This window comes from Stenella coeruleoalba (genome assembly GCF_951394435.1).
Source record: "Stenella coeruleoalba genome assembly, chromosome: X".
Lineage (NCBI taxonomy): Eukaryota > Metazoa > Chordata > Mammalia > Artiodactyla > Delphinidae > Stenella > Stenella coeruleoalba.
The window spans coordinates 12,714,510-12,732,178 of NC_137152.1; the positions used below are offsets into that span (position 1 = coordinate 12,714,510).

General features: G+C 41.3%; 1 pseudogene across 1 annotated transcript; it reads right to left on the reverse strand.

Moving 5' to 3' along the window:
- Window positions 1-5,845: 5,845 nt before the first annotated feature.
- LOC307180212 (cell division control protein 42 homolog) lies at window positions 5,846-6,425 on the reverse strand (annotated as a pseudogene). The gene has a single exon. The product of its transcript is annotated as a cell division control protein 42 homolog (transcript).
- Between the last annotated feature and the right edge of the window lie 11,244 nt (window positions 6,426-17,669).

Genomic DNA, 17,669 nt, shown 5'->3' on the forward strand with positions numbered 1-17,669 from the left:
AAAGCGAGCAAAAGCTGTTAGAAAAATGGCACTGATAGACCTGCTCGATGCAAGGTTGCCACAAAACTTCAATTTATAAAAAACGCAACATCTGTGCAGTGCAGTAAAGCAACGTGCAATAAAATGAGGCATGCCTGCATAAGAATCAAGAAATTTAAATAGCCTCTGAACCCAAGAACACAGATAGGCAATAATGACATAGCAGAAATACTGATAACCAAAAAAACCCCTCCTATACATTGACCTACGAACTATTTTGATGCAATATTATTCCCATCCATATATATAAATCGTGTGGAATTGGGGGAGCATTTTTACTGTCTTTGCATAAGAGTTGAAGGGTCATGGTTTCCAAGATCTGTACTCAGAGATGAGAGGGACAAACTCACCCAGAAGTAAACCCACACACCTACGGTCAATTCATCTTCAACAAAGGAGGCAAGAATATACAATGGGGAAAAAGACAGTCTCTTCAGCAAATGGTGTTGAGAAACCTAGACAGCTGCATGTAAATCAATGAAGTTAGAACACACTCTCACACCATACACAACAATAAACTCAAAATGGCTTAATGACAAGCATTAGGGCTTCCCTGGTGGCGCAGTGGTTAAGAATCTGCCTGCCAATGCAAGGGACACAGGTTTCAGCCCTGGCCCAGGAAGATCCCACATGCCATGGAGCAACTAAGCCCGTGCACCACATCTACTGAGCCTGAGCTCTAGAGCCCACAAGCCACAACTACTGAGCCCACGTGGCTCAACTACTGAAACCCGCGCACCTAGAGCCCGTGCTCTGCAACGAGAAGCCACAACAATGAGAAGCCTGCACACCGTAACGAAGAGTAGCTCCCACTTACTGCAACTAGAGAAAGCCCACACACAGCAACGAAGACTCAATACAGCCATAAATAAACAGGTAGATAGATAGACTTAAGCATAAGACATGACACCATTGGACTTCCCTAGTGGTGCAGTGGTTAAGAATCTGCCTGCCAATGCAGGGGACACAGGTTCAATCCCTGGTCAAGGAAGATCCCACATGCTGCAGAGCAACTAAGCCCGTGCACCACAACTACTGAGCCTGCACTCTAGAGCCCGTCAGCCACAACTACTGAAGCCCACATGCCACAACTACTGAAGCCCAGGGGTGCCTAGAGCCCGTGCTCTGCAACAAAAGCCACTGCAATGAGAAGCCCGTGCACCGCAATGATGAGTAGCCCCCCTCGCCATAACTAGAGAAAGCCTGTGTGCGGCAACAAAGACCCAACGCAGCCAAAAAAAATAAAAGATGTGACACCATAAAACTCCTAAAAGAGATCATACGCACAACATTCTGACATAAATTGTACCAATGTTTTCTTAGGTCTCCCAAGGCAATAGAAATAAAAACAAAAATAAACAAATGAAACCAAATCAAACCTATAAGCTTTTGCACAGCAAAGGAAACCATAAACAAAATGAAAAGACAACCTACAGAATGGGAGAAAATATTTGCAAATGATGCAACTAACAAGGGCTTAATGTGCAAAATATACAAACAGCTCATACAACACAAAAACAAAAAAGCAAACAACCCAACTGAAAAATAGTCAGAAGATCTAAATAGCCATTTCTCCAAAGAAGACATACAGATAGCCAAGAGGCACATGAAAAGCTGCTCAACATTGCTAATTAATAAAGACGTGCAAATCAAAACTACAATGCGGTACCACCACACAGCAGTCAGAATGGCCATCATTAAAAAGGCTACAAATAACAAATGCTGGAGAGGGTGTGGAGAAAAGGGAGCCCTCCTACACTGTTGGTGGGAATGTAAGTTGGTGCAGCCACAATGGAAAACAGTATGGAGGTTCCTTAAAAAACTAAAAATAGAGTTACTATATGATCCAGCAATCCCATTCCTAGGCATATATCCAAACAAAACTGTAATTCAAAAAGATACACGCAGGGCTTCCCTGGTGGCGCAACGGTTGAGAGTCTGCCTGCTGATGCAGGGGACGTGGGTTCATGCCCCAGTCTGGGAAGATCCCACATGCCACGGAGCGGCTGGGCCCGTAAGCCATGGCCGCTGAGCCTGCGCGTCCGGAGCCTGTGCTCCGCAACGGGAGAGGCCACAACAGTGAGAGGCCTGCATACCGCAAAAAAAAAAAAAAAAAAAAAAAAAAAGATACATGCATCCCAATGTTTACTGCAGTGCTAGTCACAATAGCCAAGACATGGAAACAACCTAAATGTCCATCGGCAGATGAATGGATAAAGAAGATGTGGTACATATATACATGGAATACTACTCGGCCATAAAAAAGAACGAAATAATGCTATTTGCAGCAACACGGATGCAACTAGAGATTATCATACTAAGTGAAGTAAGTCAGAAAGAGAAAGACAAATACCATATGATATCACTTATATGTGAAATCTAATACATAACACAAATGAATCTATCTATGAAACAAACAGAATCAGGGACATAGAGAATAGACTGGTGGATGCCAAGGGAGAGGGGAGTGGGAGAGGGTTGGGTTAGAAGTTTGTGATTAGCAGATGCAAACTGGTATATATAGAATGGATAAACAATAAGGTCTGTATAACACAGGGAACTATATTCAATATCCTGTGATAAACCATAATGGAAAAGAATATGAAAAAGAATGTGTACGTATGTATAACTGAGTCACTTTGCTGTACAGCAGTAATTAACACAACATTGTAATTCAACTATACTTCAATAAAAAAATTTTTAAAAAAGACTGACAAACTCAAATGATATTCAAACACTTGGGATCCTTGTTCTTCTCTAAAAATATCAATAGAATTTTTTAATAACTACCATGTGTTGGGCAAATATTATGTGACAGATATAATGCTACAGACTCATTGTCTCATTTATTCTTCTCACAAGTCTATGCTTAGATGTTATTCTGATCAGAAAGGTTAACTAACTCGTCCAATCACTATCCTGCCTCAGGTTTGTCTGACTCTTAACTATTCTGCTATGTTGGCGTGCGTCCTGCTCCTATTCTGACGTCTGACACCAATGCCAAAAGGAACAGATGCTCTGAACAAAGACTGAAATTTGACCTTGATTAGGGTACCCGAAAAAAGACACAGCCTTGTTCTCAAAAAGGAAGATTTCCTCAAATAAAAGCTCGTTCACTTGACAAATATTCCTTGAATCCCTATTGTGTGCCTGCCTTTCTTCTGGGAGCTGATTATTGAAGTAAAATTGAGATGGCCGCTACTCACTGGGTAACTCAGCACTATACTAAGGATGATTGATGAAAAGGAGGGAACATGTAACTTATACTGTTCTCCTTAAGTATAGGAGGGAACTCAGCTTGAATCCAAATTTTGTTCACCACAGAAATCAGGTATGTTTATGGCCTTGGGAGGTAGAATATGGGATCCTTGGGCATGTAAGGAAATATACCATTAAAAGAAACTCATTCTAGGGACTTCCCTGGTGGCCCAGTGGCAAAGAATCCACCTTCCAGTGCAGGGGACTCAGGTTCGATCCCTGGTCAGGGAACTAAGATCCCACATGCCATGGGGCAACGAAGCCCGCATGCCACAACTACTAAGCTCGCATGCCTCAATGAGAGAGAAGTCCGTGTGCCACAACTACAGAGAAGCCTGCGTGCCACGACAAAGAGCCCATGCCGCAATGAAAGATCCCACATGCCACAACTAAGACCCGACACAGCCAAAAAGAAAAAAAGGAAAGAAAGAAACTCATTCTAAGGGAAGAGAAGTGTGAGAACAATTTGGGCACCAGGACAGTGGACAAGGTCAAAGAAGAAGGTTGGCCATCCAGATCACATGGATTGACGATGCAGTCCCAGAACCAGGGGCCCAAAGCAAAGGAGTGAACAAAACCCACAAGAGCTGAACCACCAGGTGCCAACCGTGGCAGTTCCATTCACAGGCAACAGGACCCACTGCCCATGGATCTTGCAGCAATGGGAAACTGCGCCCTCCAGGCAGACATCAGTGCCCTCAGCTTGGAGGTTGGGCAGCTTCAGGACAAACCTCGGCTCTGGCCTCATCTTTGAAAACCACCAACAGTGAATGAACCAGCCGCTATCTTGGGCGTTAACAGTGTGAAGAGACTTTCCCACAGAGGTCTGCAGGAGGAGAGGGCACAAGCATGGGCGCCACAGGGCGGCCAAGGGACCTCTTTCCTGGAGCCTTCATGAGATCCCTGCCTGAGACTCCCAAGACCATCTGGAAGGAACTGGAGGGACCAGAGTTCCAACAGAGTGCTGGAGGTGGAGGCTGAGCATGGGAATTTAAGGGAGTGCTCATCGTCTGCCAATTTGTATTAAGCAGATTTGTAATACTGCAGTGTGAGAAGATTAATGAAGTCTCACTGTACGTGCGAAATGTGAAATGACTCATCCATAACTTTTAAAATTCAAGGATCTCTTAATCCAACAGCTGCGTGACCAAGTGAATTTCATATCGAATTTATCCTATTATCACGTGGCACAGGCACCTTTTTTTTTTTTTAAGGGTTTGTTTATTTAATACATCTGAAAAGAATGCATATACAAAGAATTGAGACACGAGAAAGCATTGGTTCAACACTAATGACATCTAGAAGAATTCGGATTTGGGAAAGGTGGGGAAGATTACCTAACATTTTTAAGACTTGGACACTGCAACCAAGAAAAGTGTTAACAGGGATTTTATCAGCTTATGAAGAGTCTTCATAAGACCCTCCCCAGGATTCTTATTAAACTAGAGAGCCTCACCTGGCTGCTCTAGGGTTCCTCATATGCCAAACAGAAATAAGGGGATTCCCCTGACGGGTCTCCATGTGGTTAAATGTTCTCCCCACCCCGACCCTACCCCACCCCACCCCCAGCTTCTTAATGAAGGTCTCTATCCTCGTAACTTGAAAGAGGATGTGAATCACCCCATAGACATCTGTCTTCTAGCACCACCCCTCGGATTTCCTCTATATACCAGGTCTTCTGCTATGTTTTAGAACACTATCATACACTCTTAAGCTGCACATCTATGCTCAGCAATATTAAGACAATGATTGACAGGGAAAAATTGTTTTTTCATTACATACTCAATCCATTTGCTGTATTTCAAAAGGTGCAATACTTTTCTTCATTTATCAGTGAAAGAAGTTAGAAATTAACTTCAAAAAAAAAAAATCAGCAAATGGCAAACAAATTTCCTTGAGAGTCAGTCACATATATAGTGCATCCTAGAAAAGAGGAGGGGCAAGACAGGTTCCACCCACTTTCATGAGTTTCATCAAATACTGGACCTACTCAAGGGTGGGGAGAAAAGGCAACTTTCATATAGGAGTATATTATTAAATGAGGCATTTACTATACTCCTTCCTAAGAGCACCAGGTGGGGAACACGTTTTCTAAACTAGATCTAGGAAGTGGGATGTGGAATCAATCCATCCTCCTCCCCTTAAGGGCTGTCCAATGGTTAATGAATTAAAAAAACATGACTAAATAAAAAATCCCACACACACTCCCCCACCCAGAAAAAGGAAAAAAAAAAAAAAAACCCAGCAACTAGATGTCCCAGATTACTCGCCAAAGTGGAACCCGGAAACAGCTTCAACAACCCAAATTAGTCTGCTACAGAGTCATCACAAGCATGCCTTGCTTTTAAACAAAAAATAATAATTTTTTTGAAACAACAAAATAAAAACTAGTACTGATCACTTTTCTGACAATACATTATTACTCAAAATTAACTAGTATTGAGAAGGGGAAGGGGGCCATAGCTATGGGCCATGTCTCACACGAGTGCGTGTGGGTAGGTGCAGGGCATTTGTCATTATTACAAAAATGAATTTTAATTTTTAATCTTTAGTTTGATTTAAACATTGCTTTTAGTATGATGCCGACACCAGCTGTGCAGAAAGGGCTCTGGAGAGACGTTCGTAGCAGCACACACCTGCAGCTCTTCTTCAGCTCTGGAGGCTCCAGGGCAGCCAGGGTTGTTTCGTCAAAACACATTCTTCAGGCCTTTCTGTGTAAGTGCAGAACACTCCACATACTTGACAGCCTTCAGGTCACAGGCCAGTTTTTCAGCAGTCTCTGGGGTGATAGGCTTCTGTTTATTCTTAGCAAGTTTCTCAGTAGAGGGGTCATCTCTGAGATCAATTTGGGTCCCAACAAGCAAGAAAGGGGTCTTTGGACAGTGTTATCTCAGGCACCCACTTTTCTTAACATTTTCGAATGAGGATGGAGAGACCACTGAAAAACAGACTAGAAATACATCTGTTTGTGGATAACTCAGCAGTCGTAATCTGTCCTAATCCTCCTGCCCCGCAGTATCAAAAAGTCCAAGAGTACGAGGCTGTCCACCAGTCGTAATTGTGACTGCATAGTTGTCAAAAACAGTCGGTACATATGGACACTGCAGGTCTAACTCTTTATACTCCATGATCACTAAAATAATTCCAAAGCTTTTCGGAAAAAAAACAAACGGAACTTGCTGTAAGAGCCTCCTTATCTCAATGACTGCATTTATCTTTGCCGTAAAAAAGCAAAACCAAAATTCCATTATAACACAGAGTCTCTTGATTTCAGAAGACTGTCTTTACGAAAGGCTCATAAACTGCTCATGGCCATGGGCGACTTCGGAGTGGGTGGACAGAATGAAGCCCATAGACAGCTGAAAAAATGTGTGTCGTCTTTAATTTCTTTCATCAGTGTCTTATATAGTTTTCTGCATGCAGGTCTTTTGTCTCCCTGGGTAGGTTTATTCCTAGGCATTTTATTCTTTTTGTTGCAAATATCACTCATGATATACTAAAAGCAATGTTTAAATCAAACTAAAGATTAAAAAATTAAAATTCATTTTTGCAATAATGACAAATGCCCTGCACCTACCCACACGCACTCGTGTGAGACAAGGCCCATAGCTATGGCCCCCTTCCCCTTCTCAGTACTAGTTAATTTTGAGTAATAGTGTATGGTCAGAAAAGTGATCAGTACTAGTTTTTATTCTGTTGTTTCAAAAAAATTATTTTTTGTTTAAAAGCGAGGCATGCTTGTGATGACTCTGTAACAGACTAATTTGGGTTGTTGAAGCTGTTCCCGGGTTCCACTTTGGTGAGTAATCTGGGACATCTAATTTTTGAGTTTTTTTTTCCTTTTTCTGGGTGGGGGAGTGTGTGTGGGATTTGTTTTTATTTAGTCATGTTTTTTTAATTCATTAACCATTGGACAGCCCTTAAGGGGAGGAGGATGGATTGATTCCACATCCCACTTCCTAGATCTAGTTTAGAAAACGTGTTCCCCACCTGGTGCTCTTAGGAAGGAGTATAGTAAATGCCTCATTTAATAACAATAAGTCCGTGCACCACAACTACTGAGCCTGCGCTCTAGAGCCCGCGAGCCACAACTACTGAAGCCCACGTGCCTAGAGCCCGTGCTCCACAACGAGAAGCCACTGCAATGAGAAGCCCGCGCACTGCAAGGAAGAGCAGCCCCCACTCGCCGCAACTAGAGAAAGCCCACGCACAGCAATGAAGACCCAACGCAGCCAAAAATAGATAGATTAATTAATTAAAAAATAATAATAATGGGCTCTGGTTCCACTCAAGCTGGAGTAAGGACACTCCACACCATCTAAGACAGGATGAAAAGAGCACAGCCATTTTGGAAAAGGACTAGGGAATGGCCTTGGGCAAAACAGGCCTTGCAAGCTAAAGAACAAAGGCCCTGGAGGCCTGAGCCCCAGAGACAAAAACCAGGCCCCCGGGAATAGAAAATTAACTTTGTCTCTGTTGCACTAGCAAGTATACCTAGTTGCCATAAGACAAGAAGCTCAATTTTTTTTTTTTTTTTTTTTTTTTTTGCGGTACGCGGGCCTCTCACTGTTGTGGCCTCTCCCGTTGCGGAGCACAGGCTCCGGACGCGCAGGCTCAGCGGCCATGGCCCATGGGCCCAGCCGCTCCACGGCATGTGGAATCTTCCCGGACCGGGACGAACCCGTGTCCCCTGCATCGGCAGGCGGACTCTCAACCGCTGCGCCACCAGGGAAGCCCTCAACTATAAATTTTAACCTTATCTACTCCTGTGCTTTCTTGCAGAAAACTCTGAGGCACTCCTTTCCCCTCCCAGAAGCGCTCCCAGAAGCGCTCCCTATTCCCGATAGCTACTGTGGAGCCATCTGCTGCTAATCAAAAAGTTTGACGACTTCTCAAAACTATCAGTTATAATGAGAAAACCCTCCCTTTTGTTATAAAAGCAACTCGCCCCTTCTACTCCGGGAGCTGGCATTTTTTTCCTGCCTTCTCCCTTGTGCACAAGCTCTTTCTTTTAATAAAAAGCTTTGCTTGCCTAAGAGTCTTGTGGAAGCGATATTCATTTATATCTATGGTAATGCTGTCCAAGAATCTAGAAAGGGCCCGGTAACACATCTCTCCCTCTGATTGTAACAAAAAGCCCTAGACAAAATCCATAAAGCAACTACCAGATGACTCCGAAAGGTGGATGAATTAGTTTTCTTTCGCTGCTTAAACAAATTATCACAAATTTAGTGGTTTAAAATAACACAGATAAGTTCTCTTACGGTTCTTAGAGGTCAGAAACGTAAAATGGGTCTGCAAGGCTGTGTTCCTTCCGGAGGCTCTAGAGAATCTTCTGTTTCCTTGTCTCCAGCTTCCAAAGGCTGCCTGCATTCCTTGACTCACAGCACTCCTAATTCTGCTTCTGTTACCACAGCTCCACTACCTCTGACTCTCTTGCCTGTTTCTTATAAGGGCCCTTGTGATTTCATTGGCCCACCCAGATAATCCAGGTTAATCTCATCGCAAAATCATTAAGTTAATTAAGTTTGCAAAATCCCTTTTGCCAGGTAAGGTTATATATTCACAGGTGCCAGGAATTTGAATATTGACATCTTTTTCTGTGGGGAGGCATTATTCTGACTACTACAGTGAATAAAGAGCAGCAGGACTGGGTAAGGAACCCAGGTCTTAAATGATGACCTGGAAGAGAGTTCCTAGGTTTTCTTCTCTCTGTATATCTCAGCTCAAGCTCGAGGGTAGCCCGCAACTCAGGAGAGAGGGAGAGGGCACAGACACAGGGAGCTCTAGGAAAAGCCTGCTTTCTCCAGCCATGGGTGAAGTTGGGGGCGGGGGGGCGTGTATGGTGGGGCTGTCCTGCAGGACAGAGCACTTGGGACTTTTCCTACTCTATGTCAGGGGAGAACCAGCCATGAAGCAGCATCAGGAAATCTCCAAATTTCTAAACATAAATGTTTTTTTGGAGTCCAGCATCAAATCAATCAAAAACAACACCGATAGAGAAGAGAACACCATTGAGTCCTATAGCAATGGTCTTAGAGGACCAACATAAATTGTTGGGATATCACGGGTGGATAAAAATCGAGTTCTAAGAAGGCTCTTGGGAAATTAAAAACAAGAAAGAAAAGGAAAGACTCTTCAGGCTGAAAACAAGGATCACTCATGGAAAATACAGAGCAATATCACTCATGAATTTCAGATACAGGCAGAAAATGAATATTTAACAATTATACAGGAGACAAAATAGAATTAGGCAGTAGCTGAATAAGATGCTGAAAACAGAACCCCTAGTCAGCTAAAGTCTTGCCCATTTCCTTAGAATTTTTCAAGAAAAATTTTCAAGTAACCAACAACTGCACAATTTCAGGCTCCTTTTGAAACAGGAGGGAAGGGGGCAGGGCACAACCCTTAAAGAATGACATAGCCGTTGAGGATATGACATAACTGGTTAGAACTAACTAGGTCCAAGATGGTGAAAGATTCGACTTCCAGTAGACCTTGAGCCTCATTATACGCTCATTGTAATACATTAGCTAAAAGACACACCCACAGCTGCCATGACAGTTGCAAGGCCAACCATAAAAGGGCAAAAAGTGGGCAGTGGCCCAATTCCTTGAAACCCCAACCCTTCTCCAAAATGGTTGGAAAAATCTTCCCACTCATTAGCCTATGAAATTACCCAGCCCCTAAAAACTAACCACCCCGTATTTTGGAGGCTGTTGCTTTCTGAGATGGCCCACACTGTCTGTGGAATGTGTTTCTCCCAGGGTCACTCTTGCCTTTTGAGATGGACCACATTCTATGGAATGTGTATCTCTCTAAATAAATCTACTTACCTATCACTTTGCCACTGGCTGAATTCCTTCTAAGTTGAAATATAAAGGACCTGAGCTTCATTAAGTCCTGAGACCAGGTGTGTGATTTCAATTAAAAGACAGTGGGTTCAAGACCCAGTCTGGGTTTTGGCTGGGTTCAAGTCCCATCCAAGTTGTGCGGTTTCACTTTCACGGTCGTAAATCAAACCAGAGAACATTCCAAAAACCACTTAAACCAGTTATCTGTTCCAGGAAGGAGTAACACTTAACTGACTCAAAAGGAAATTTTAAAGGCATTTTGGAAGGTCAAGATATGACTTCAAACAATGACAAATGTGAGGGAATGATGTTCATTTGATGGAAGTATTATTTCAGTATGAAAAGTCTAACTTAGAAAAAATAGCCCCCCAAAGTTAACTAGCAGGACACTGGTTGTTCCCTAATAAATAAGCTAAAATAGAGGTTTACTATCATACTTTCTATTGGCATGTCACTTTGCAATCTCCTGCCAAATCTGGCAGTGATTTTGTTTCACACATTGTTAAAAAAATACTGATCCTCCCAAACCCTTGGTAATTTCTCCAAAACAGTGTTCTCATCACTGGCTCCACATTAGGACTTACTAGGGGTTTTAAAAAAGACCCAGGCCCAGGCCAATCCTAGGCCAATTGAGTAAGAACTTGTTGAGGGCTGAGCTGAGGCACTAGCATTTTCCATATCACCTCAGGTGATTCTAATGTGTAGCCTGGGTTGCGATCCACTGTCACAAAGGAGCCCCACTCCACCTGTGTGACTAGAGCCAACTCACGTCTTGTTTCAATTAAAATATACTGAAAAGTAACCCTGTCATCCCTTCCCCCCAAAATACCATATTTAGATTTTCCCCTTGTATTCTCATGGCTGCTTCATTTTAGATAAAGGCAACAAGAAAAATATTTTCCCAAAATAGTTCCCTTTCACAGTTTTGCAGTTTCTGGTTTGGGCACTGTCTTCACTAAATACGAACGGATTTGGGACTTCCCTGGCAGTCTAGTGGTTAAGACTCTGAGCTTCCACTGCAGGGGTATGGCCCAAAAAAAGGGCTTCCCTGGTGGCGCAGTGGTTGAGAGTCCGCCTGCCGATGCAGGGGACACGGGTTCGTGCCCCGGTCCGGGAAGATCCCACATGCCGGGGAGCTGCTGGGCCCGTGAGCCATGGCCGCTGAGCCTGCGCATCCGGAGCCTGTGCTCCGCAACGGGAGAGGCCACAACAGTGAGAGGCCCGCGTACCGCCAAAAAAAAAAAAAAAAGGATTTGTCTTTGGCAAGAGAAAGGAGAGTGTTGATTAGTTCCCCTTCACTTACCTTCTATGTCCATCTCCAAAGATCCTCTGCCTCACGTAAGGATGCAAGCCTGTTGGTGTTTCCAGAATCATTTCTGTAGGGAAACCCAAGTAATAAGTAGGGGCTGCATCTGTCATCTTACCCTGCTAGACGAGAATCTCACTGAAACATAAAAGAAAAATAACTGCTCGTGTTGATAACGCCTTTTGATCATTCCCACTCATTGGGAGTCTTGCTATTTGAAAGTAGTCTCTTTCCTCTCTAAGCATCACGGTGGTGGTTACAGGGGGAGTGGAGGATGTTAGATGTCCATGCACCTTCTTTATTGACTGTTGAATAATTCTGGATGAACTTGTAAACCTGATTCACTCAGAAACTATGAAGATAACTTGATTCAAATCCCAAACTAATCCCCTGTGTCTTTGCTACATGATGAAATGAAAAGCTGCAAAGAGGCATCTGTAAAAGAGACAATGGTGCATAACATATTCAAAAGTTACACATGACTGTCTGTTAAGTTATATTAAGTTGATTAGTCTAATTTTATTATTTTTAATAATTTTTATTGGAGTATAGTTGATTTACAATGTTGTGTTTATTTCAGGTGTACAGCAAAGCAAATCAGTTATACATATACATATATCCACTTTTTTAGATTCTTTTCCCATATAGGTCATTATAGAGTATTGAGTAGAGTTCCCTGTGCTATAATTAGATCCTTATTAGTTATCTATTTTATACGTGGTATTGTGTATGTATCGATCCCAACCTCCCAATTTATCCCTCACCCCTACTGATTAATCTAAATTTAATACTTTTCCTTCTCTTCAACCTAATCACGAATCAGAGGTTTTCAGTAATTCTCAGAGCAAGAAGAATTTCCATATTCAAAATGACATACTTGAAATGTTGGAAATGTTTAGACTATTAAGGGATTAACTAAATGAGCACTATTTGCTTGTTAAAGTGCATAATGTAAAATGAATATTACTTTCAAATATTCAAGTGAAAGACATAAAATGCTGAACATAATTACAGTCAAGTTCTGAAATCTATATTCATGGCAAAGAAAAGGTGACCTGAATAAACGGAAAGTTAGAACATGTTTCTGGAAGGGAAGACAAGTGTCAATTCTTCTAAAATTAAAATACAAACGCCATTCCAATCAGCGTGAATATCAGAATTTTTTAAAGGGTAAAATTATTTTAAAGCTTATATAGAAGAATAAATGTAACAAAATAAAACCAAGGAAAAATAAAAGAAAAATTCTGAGGGGAGTAATTTATCTTCCCAGATATTAAGACTTACTGTAAAACCTGCTGTACAGTATCTGCATAGGAGGAGACAAATTCATGGTAGAACAAAGAATGCAGAATTCAGAAACAGATTCAAGTAAATACAGAAACTTAATTTACAAGGGTGGTATTTCAATTTATTTTTAAACGAGTTGTATTACGTTAAATGGTTTTCCATCTGAAAAAAAACACCATAGCTCTACCTCCTACTATATATTTTTAAATTCCAGACGAAGATTACAGTTTTAAGTGTAAAAATAAAACAATAAAAATATTAGAAGGCGGGCTTCCCTGGTGGCGCAGTGGTTGAGAGTCCACCTGCCGATGCAAGGGACACGGGTTCGTGCCCCAGTCCGGGAAGATCCCACATGCTGCAGAGCGGCTGGGCCCGTGAGCCATGGCCGCTGAGCCTGCGCGTCCAGAGCCTGTGCTCCGCAACGGGAGAGGCCACAACAGTGAGAGGCCCGCGTACCGCAAAACAAAAAAATAATAATAAATAAATAAGTATATATATATATATATATATATATATATATATATATATATATTAGAAGAAAAGTTAAGACAGTAAATGGATAACCTTAGAATGTGAGTGTCATCCCTAAGCAAGACTCTAGTCCCAATAAAAGCTACATTACATCTTACCTGGATTACAGCAATAAACTCTTAACTACTCTGTTTGCATTCACTCAAGTTCCTCTATAATACATTCCCCAAGCAGGGTGATCTTTGGAAAACAAAATCTGTACAGGTAGACATGGTTGAACTTCTTGTAGCTATGTCCTCCTTTTTCATCCTTAAAGTTGTTTATATGTGCTTTTTCTCTTTTTTTGTTTTCTTGATCAACTTTTGGTCTTTGTTGAGTTTTTTAAATTGTGTCTGTTTTCTATTCCATTTATTGTTATTTCTTTCTTTATCCTTTTTTTAGAAAAGGTTTTATTGCTATATTTGGACACCACACATATTTATAAGCTTTTCTTCTTTTCCAATGTAAACATGTAAGACTATAAATTTCCCTTATAGTACCACTTAACCTGCAAGTTTTGATATGCAGTATTGTCATTATTAAATTTCCATCATGATTTCTTTTCTTACTCATGATCATTTAGACATGTGTTTGTTAATTTCCAAACATATGGCATTTTCAAGATAGTTCTTTTTTTTTTAAATATTTATTTATTTGGCTGCGCCAGGTCTTAGTTGCGGCACATGGGATCTTTAGTTGTGGCACGCGGGATCTTTTTTAGTTGCAGCATGTGGCATCTTTAGTTGCGACCTGCAGAGTCTTAGTTGCAGCATGCAAGCAGGATCTAGTTCCCTGACCAGGGATCAAACCCAGGCCCCTGCATTGGGAGCTCAGAGTCTTAACCACTGGACCACCAGGGAAGTCCCCTCAAGATAGTTCTTACTGAAGAGTACATAAGTACCAGAAGTACAGAAATCATAAGTACATACTTCATTGAACTCCCACAAAATGAATTCACCCATGTACTCATTCTCAGAACAAGATAAAGAATATTATTAGTCCTGGATGCCCCCAGTATGTCCACTCCAAGTCATCACCTTCCCCGAAGCTAACTAATCATCCTTACTTCTATTACCATCAGTCAGTTCTGTCCATTGGGGGATTTTATATATATATATAAAAAAATACAGAATGTTCTTTTTTGTATCTAGTACCTTTCATTCTTCCCCATAGTTGTGAGATTCATCCATTTTGTTGCAAGTATATACAACTTTTGATGGACATTTGGGCTATTTTCAGTGTTTGATTCTGATGAATAATGCTATTACTGACATTTTGTAGGGATTTCTTCTGGGAATGGAATTGTGTGTTACAGCTATGCCTATGTTCAGCTTTAGTAGACACTACCAAGTTTCCAGTGTGGTTGTACTGAGATACATGACCACCAGTAGAGAAAAAGAGTTTTTGGTACTCCACATCATGGCCAACACTTAGCAAGATCAGTTTTCCTAGTGCTAGGATTTGGGGAGTACGGAGGAGGCTTCTCATTGGGTCTTAAATGTGCATTTCCCTGAAGAACTAATGAGCGAAGCACCTTTTCATATGTTTATCGGCAACTCAGAAATCCTTTTTTATGAAGTATCTGTTCAAGTCTTTTGCCCACTTTTAAAAGTTGAGATGTCTGTATTTCTCTCACTGATAAACTGAATATCAGTCCTTTGTTCAATATATGTGTTGAAAATTTTCTTCTTATATTATGTGTCTTGCCTTTTCACTCTATTAATGTTATGTTTTCATGATTAAAGGTGTTTAGATACGGAGCAACAAAACTAATACACTGGCAATGGGGAGTGAATATTAGAACAACAACTTTGGAATATAGTATGGTATTACCTTGTAAAGTTGAAGATAATCACCATAACCCAGTTTCTTTCCTTCCAGGTATCTGGCCTAGAGAATCTCTGGCACAAATGCACACAGAAATTGGATAGCAATACTATAAAGAGGTAAAAATGACAAATGTCCATTGACAGTAAAATAAACAAATTCTAGTATATACACACAATGGAACACTATACAGCATCAAAAATTAAATAAAATACATCTACTTGGATGAATCACAAAATTATAATGTTAAGTATAAAAATCGATTCTCAGAAGTCTACATGCAAACTACACAAATACATTTGAAACTACATAAATGCCGAAGTCATACAAAGTTTGACAATATATTGTTTAGGAACACATATATATTCAGAAATATTATAATGAAATTATTATCACAAAGGAATGATAATACAGTTTAAAATAATGGTTAACCTTCATTCAGTGGAACTGGGAAGGCACCCACAGCAGTCCTGAAGTTTGGGCAGTGTTCTAGTTCTTAAGCAGGGTGATGGGATACACAGGAGTGTCATTCATTAATATATTTATATTATATAAGTGTAACATCTATGTAAGACTATTTCATAGTAAAAGGCTTTTAATATTATGCAGCCATCAAACTGATATTTTTGGAAGACTTTGAAATATCATGGAAATTACCAAGAGCACCATATATGCTTTTGTATGCATAGCATATCTCTGGGAGGCTATATAAGAAAGTGGTAACAATAGTCGTTTTAGATACATTATATGGAAAGGCTCCATTAGCCCTTCGAGACCCACTTTTCACCTTTCTCCATCCTGCTCTGTATCCCAGACTCTTTAAAGACTGCCTCCACTGGCTCCCTTGCTCTAGAACTTCCAGGCGAGTTCAACCAATTGGAGGCACCAGGGAGAAGGGTGAGATTTAAGTATTCATTCCTTCAGCTCCTTCCCTGCCTATGATGTCTTCCCTGACAGGATGTCTATATGTCTAAGAAAGGCCACAGCACCAGTTGCCTTGGCCTTTGTATTAGTCAGCGTCCTCCAGAGAAACAGAACCAATAGGATGTGTGTGTGTGACAAAGAGAGAGACGAATAGAGATTTATTATAAGGAATTGGCTCACATGATTATGGGGCTGAGAAGTCCCAAGATTTGCAGGGTGAGTTGGCAAGCTGGAGACCCAGAAGAGTTCCAGTGTGAGTCTGAAGGCTTGAGCACAAGGAGAGCCCATGAAGTAAGTTCCAGTCCAAAAGCCAATAGGCTCAAGACCCAGGAAGAGCTGATGTGTTAGGCCGAGTCCAAGCCCAGAAAAGACTTGTCCCAGCTCAGCAGTCAAACGGGAGGAGTTCCCTCTTACTCAGCCCCTTTATTCTACTCAGGTCTTCAACAGATTGGATGACGCCCACCCACATCAGGGAGGCCAAATGTCTGGCTATCCTATGGCCCAGTCACTCTCTCCTATACCTGTAGCTGCTCTCTGGGTCTCCTCCCTCTTGCTCATTCAAGTCTAGAATATTACTTCACTGAACCTTGTTTTCCTTAACCCATGCTATTGGAAATAGTCCCTTAAGGAACCATTCCTCAATTATCCTATTTGAATATACCATCTCTCTCCTGCTGGGCCCCTGACTGATACTCGTATTTTTAAAAATTACAACCTGTGGTCAAAATTCCTAACATATAATAGATTCTGTGGGCTTATTGGTAAAGAGTCTTTTCAAACACATTGCAATCACAGGCCAGCTGAGTGGTTCAGAAGGCCTTTGACGTCCAGTCTCTCTCTCTCTGGTCTTCCACTCTGAATTCCCAAGTGAAACCAAGGGCCAGAAGAAACCTCAAATGCTAACACCTCGACAGCGCTTACTGTCCACAGTATCGGACCCAGGATCTTTCAACTACGGTCTGGCCTTATCTCCTCCTCCAGGACACAGCTGGTCGCTGACAAGCAGTCCAATGTGAAATTTAAAATTCAAAATGTGAAACACAGAATAATGAAGCCATCTGGTTCATATTATGTTGTCCAACAATTATACGTAATGTGAGCTATAAATACAACAAGCAAAAGGAAGCAAACAAGAGACCATTAATCAATACAGACAATTTGCATGAGATATGATGACACAAGTGTATTTACACAAACACAGAAAATCCTTTTTCAGGAGAACCTTTACAAATGGTGCACTAAAGCAGGTCTACATTGAAAAATATGACCTGCTAATGCCCTTCAGTCACATAACTTCTCTGAAGTCAACAAAATCTGCATGGGAATTTCACACAGAGAACCTTGATGTTGACGTTTAACAACCCACAGAGTCATATATGAAAGGTAAGAGGACCAGTCTTGGTTCAGAATACAGAAAAACTTAAGAGTTACAGCATAAGGACAACTTAGCGGCCTTCAGTCGAAGAAATTAGTAACACTTGTCATCAGCCCCACTCATAAAACCTGTAGGAACTTGAGTGAGAAAATAACCACAATAGTTTCGATTTGGATCTATATAGCCAACAGTCTCCTCATCTCTCTGACTATCCCATAGTCAGCTCAAACTCAATATATCTAAAACTGAACAAATGCTCCTTCCTTCCCAATCTGGAACTTCTCTTATA